The 5,332-nt window shown below is 38.9% G+C and overlaps 1 long non-coding RNA gene across 1 annotated transcript; it reads left to right on the top strand.

The window, feature by feature from the left end:
* The first annotated feature begins 3,711 nt into the window (after positions 1–3,711).
* On the top strand, positions 3,712–4,616 carry LOC131544915 (uncharacterized). The gene is made up of 3 exons (XR_009272273.1): positions 3,712–3,867; positions 4,279–4,343; positions 4,406–4,616. It is a non-coding gene; the product is annotated as an uncharacterized LOC131544915 (long non-coding RNA).
* The last annotated feature ends 716 nt before the right edge of the window (positions 4,617–5,332 follow it).

The following is a 5,332-nucleotide window of genomic DNA, read 5'->3' as shown; positions in this document are numbered from 1 at the left end:
TTCACATGGGACGAAACGCACAGTGCTGCCTTCCAACAGATCAAGGACTTGATCACAAGAGAGCCGGGGCCAGTACTGGCATACTACAACCCAAAGGAAGCACTGCAACTGCAGGTGGATGTCTTTTGCAAAAAGAAAAACCGATCGCTTATGCATCCAAATCGCTCACGGAAACGGAGCAGAACTATGCACAAATAGAAAAAAAACTTTACGCCATTCTGTTGGGTTGTAAACGATTTCACCAGTACCTATATGGGAGATCATTCATAGTACTGTAGAATCGGACCACAAACCTTTGGAGTCCATACTCAAGAAACTGCTCTCTGCCGCCCCACCACGCCTACAGCGCATGAGTCTACAGCTGCAGAAATACGACTTCACGTTGATTCACAAACCAGGAAAAGAAATACCTGTCCTGTAGCCAACACGTTGTCTAGGAAATCCGTTGCTTACCACGACGCACTGTTAAACGAAGGAATGGAGGCAAAGGTGCACGCCATAGTCAGCAACTTACCGGTGTCAGACAGCAAACTTGCGGAGCTGCGTGAGGCGAAGAAACAGGACCCCCAGCTCGCAGCTTGAAGTCAAGTCAAGTCACCTTTATTTATATAGCGCTTTTAACAATACAGATTGTGTCAAAGCACTTAACAGTATCAAATTGTAGGATAGAGTGTCAGTAATGTACAAGATTAAACACTCAATTTTCAGTTAAAGGCATTTCATTATTGAATTCAGAGATGTCATTGTCTAGCTCAGTTTAGTATAAATTGTATATGTGCAATCAAATCGATGATAATCGCTAGAAATTAAGTGTCCCCAACTGAGCAAGCCAGAGGCAACAGCGGCAAGGAACCAAAACTCCCTCTGTGACAGAATGGAGAAAAAAACCTTGGGAGAAACCAGGCTCAGTCGGGGGGCCAGTTCTCTTCTGGCCAGAAGAACCAGCAATTCAATTCCAACCGCAGCCATGTCAGATTTTGTAAAGGGCTTATCTGATTCCCGTGGTCTTGTCCCGATGGAGCATTTTAATTTATAATTTAATGTATTTGTTATATTTGTGTTTTATTCATTATTTGAAGTTTTTCCATTTATATGATTTATTCATTTGCTATAATTGTAATGTATAGTTTAATGCATTTATTGTTTCTCGGTCTATTTTTATAATATATATTTGTTTGTTTATTATAATTTAAATTTATAGTTAAATAAGTATAGTTAAAGACTGGTAATCCAAGCAGGATGGCCAGAGACACGACGAAACTGCCCACCACTGGTGGTAACACCACTGATTCTGCACCTAAAAATGCCTGTTATGTGCATTTTATACAGCAGTTGTGCATTAATGTAGCTTCAATCCATTTGGGATGTATAAAAGTGACCAAATCAGTACTGGGCAGAGCGATTGCATTATTTGAGTGGTTTTTGGGGTTTCATAATGCTTTTATTGACTGTGTGTAGGCTGTTGATTTTCATTTTCTGATTGTGGTGTGATTTGATTATTTAATTACCCAATTTGTGTGTTATCTTCTGCACGTGCTCAACTGTGCTGTCACTCCCGCCTCTCATTTGCTGCAGGTGTGCTGCTGCTTCTATAAAAGGAAATCTCACAGTTCTCAGCAGAGCGTGGTCAATGTGTGGGTTTGAAGTGATGTATTTTGTTGTATCTTTAATGGCAAAATTACACTAGACTCTTTGAAAGCATGCCAGTTGTTGGTGCTACAATGGGCATTTTAAGGAATGGTGTGAGAACTGCTGTAGCCACTATGCTGTCAATTTAAGCTTCAATTCATTCATTACAGTTGCATCTTTTTATGCTGTTGAACTTTGATGCTTTTAAATGGATTTTATATAAATATTATTAATATACAATGGGGCAAAAAAGTATTTAGTCAGCCACCAATTGTGCAAGTTCTCCCACTTAAAAAGATGACAGAGGCCTGTAATTTTCATCATAGGTATACCTCAACTATGAGAGACAAAATGAGAAAAAAAAATCCAGAAAATCACATTGTAGGATTTTTAAAGAATTTATTTGCAAATTATGGTGGAAAATAAGTATTTGGTCAATAACAAAATTTCATCTCAATACTGTTATATACCCTTTGTTGGCAATGACAGAGGTCAAACGTTTTCTGTAAGTCTTCACAAGGTTTTCACACACTGTTGCTGGTATTTTGGCCCATTCCTCCATGCAGATCTCCTCTAGAGCAGTAATGTTTTGGGGCTGTTGCTGGGCAACACAGACTTTCAACTCCCTCCAAAGATTTTCGATGGGGTTGAGATCTGGAGACTGGCTAGGCCACTCCAGGACCTTGAAATGCTTCTTCACGAAGCCACTCCTTCGTTGCCAGGCGGTGTGTTTGGGATCATTGTCATACTGAAAGACCCAGCCACGTTTCATCTTCAATGCCCTTGCTGATGGAAGGAGGTTTTCACTCAAAATCTCATGATACATGGCCCCATTCATTCTTTCGTTTAGATGGATCAGTCGTCCTGGTCCCTTTGCAGAAAAACAGCCCCAAAGCATGATGTTTCCACCCCCATGCTTCACAGTAGGTATGGTGTTCTTTGGATGCAACTCAGCATTCTTTCTCCTCCAAACACGACAAGTTGAGTTTTTACCAAAAAGTTCTATTTTGGTTTCATCTGAACATATGACATTCTCCCAATCCTCTTCTGCATCATCCAAATGCTCTCTAGCAAACTTCAGACGGGCCCGGACATGTACTGGCTTAAGCAGGGGGACACGTCTGGCACTGCAGGATTTGAGGCCTTTGTTACTTTGGTCCCAGCTCTCTGCAGGTCATTCACTAGGTCCCCCTGTGTGGTTCTGGGATTTTTGCTCACAGTTCTTGTGATCATTTTGACCCCACGGGGTGAGATCTTGCGTGGAGCCCCAGATCGAGGGAGATTATCAGGGGTCTTGTATGTCTTCCATTTTCTAATAATTGCTCCCACAGTTGATTTCTTCACACCAAGCTGCTTACCTATTGCAGATTCAGTCTTCCCAGCCTGGTGCAGGTCTACAATTTTGTTTCTGGTGTCCTTTGACAGCTCTTTGGTCTTGGCCATGGTGGAGTTTGGAGTTGGACTGCTTGAGGTTGTGGACAGGTCTCTTTTATACTGATAACAAGTTCAAACAGATGCCATTAATACAGGTAACGAGTGGAGGACAGAGGAGCCTCTTAAAGAAGAAGTTACAGGTCTGTGAGAGCCAGAAATCTTGCTTGTTTGTAGGTGACCAAATACTTATTTTACCGAGGAATTTACCAATTAATTCTTTAAAATCCTACAATGTGATTTTCTGGATTTTTTTCTCATTTTGTCTCTCATAGTTGAGGTATACCTATGATGAAAATTACAGGCCTCTCTCATCTTTTTAAGTGGGAGAACTTGCACAATTGGTGGCTGACTAAATACTTTTTTGCCCCACTGTATATAGTTGATTTACAGTATGTGCACTGTTAGACATTTCTGTAATTTCCACAGTTATTTACTGTATATCACCCAGTGTAATACTGCAAATTCCCTTTACAGTAAATAACTGTAATACCCTTTGCATCATGGGAATTTTTTTGTGATGTCAGACTCCACATAGAGAGACTTACTGTATTTTTAAAAATTGCTGTATACTACTGTAACGGTCTCTTTGGCACCATTATACTGAGGTCATTTTATTTTCCTAATTTCTTAGCTTTTTTATCGAGTCGCGCCTCGCCGTGCCACTCGCGTCCGAGGAAGACAGGGAAGCAGCGGGCAGCGCCGCGGGTTTTTGCCGGGGATGAACCCGCGAGAGTGGGAGAGCTCCTGAGAACATCTACGCTGTGTGTCGATCCACCTTACGAGAGAATAAGACCAGCCAGCAAGGTAAAAATATATGTACGTTTGTCTGTGTTTGTGTCAGATTTTTGCACACCAGTTTAACCTATATTAACATTTACTCGTCAACATGGCGGTTACAGAACTTTACCATGGTAAACTGCGCTGTCGTTTCAAACGACTTTTGTCAGTTTATTGAATTATGTTACCGAATTAAAATTGTTTTTAACGAGCAATGCTTATCTTATATTAACATTAGGTTAACTAATGTGAAATTTAGTTCAGGTGTTAGTAGTTATAATGTTGGCCAGTAGCCTATTGAGAAAATAAAATTGTATGTTAGCTAGGTTAAACTAGATTTATGGCTATAGCTGCCTTTCTAGTTTTAGAATTAGTTTGTTATAGTTTTTAATGGAATTTAAGATTTAATGCTTTTCTTTTTGTATTTGTGTTTTAAAGGCAACTGCAATGAAGCATCAAGAAAGACATGAGCAGGCCAGCCACCCTGAGACTGATAATTCATGGTACGAGAACAGCTATGGTTTTGCCTTTTAAAAGTGTGCTATTTCTTCTACTTTTTTTTCAGAGAAGACATTTCTGTCAAAGTGGATGGTGAGCAAAGATGGTGGCCACGTTTTGGAGCAGCACCTGGGTTTTGCAGATGGCTATGTATTCTTTGGCTGCTTGTCTTTTTTTCCCCATTATGTTTCTGTTGCCTAAAGATTCTTTGTGAGGATGAATCCAGAGGACACAACATAATGCACTGCAAAACGTCCTAAGACAGGAGAAATGGTGAAGATGCACTGTTCCAGCATTGGAAGACTGTATTTGTAAGTGTTATACATGCAATGTTTTAAATAAAGAATTTGATATTTTGTAATTATTGTGTCTGTTTTAATTGAATGCCAGTAGTACCTATGTAGAGTAAAAATAAAATGAATTCTATATAAAAATTATAAAATCTAATGAAATCTATATTAAAATGAATGAATTACAGTAGTATACTGATAAATCAAATACAGTTTGCTACTGGAAATCTTAATTACAGTAACTGTTGCCAGTAAGTTACTGTAAAAACCCTTTGAAATGTCTAACAGTGTGCTGAAGTTTTAGCCCAACATGTTTGATGCTTTTATTAACATACTGTAAGTGGCTACTTGTTTTATTTTTTTATTTTTTATAAAGATTGTTTCAGTTTTTACTGTAGCTCATCACACTACACAGCTAACCTGGGTCAGGTTTCGTTCTGGACCAATCAGCTGTGAGCAAAGAAAGATTTCTTTGATGCAATTTACTTCCCTTCCATCTCGTACTGCGATTTAAACATGCTTCACAGGGAATTTTTGTAGAGATGACTTGAACAATTTTCATTTAAGCTTGTTGTGGACTTGTATAAATTACAAGTTATACAATTTAATTAGTCTAAATAGGTTCAATTTGGTCAAATTTGAATGCATTAGGTATCATCAACTAACATGATTTTTTATTTTTACAGAATTTATTAAACTAGGCA

The sequence above is a fragment of the Onychostoma macrolepis genome, chromosome 07 (assembly GCF_012432095.1).
Source record: "Onychostoma macrolepis isolate SWU-2019 chromosome 07, ASM1243209v1, whole genome shotgun sequence".
Lineage (NCBI taxonomy): Eukaryota > Metazoa > Chordata > Actinopteri > Cypriniformes > Cyprinidae > Onychostoma > Onychostoma macrolepis.
Note: the sequence above shows the minus strand (reverse complement) of the source record. Positions and strands in the feature narration are given on the sequence as shown.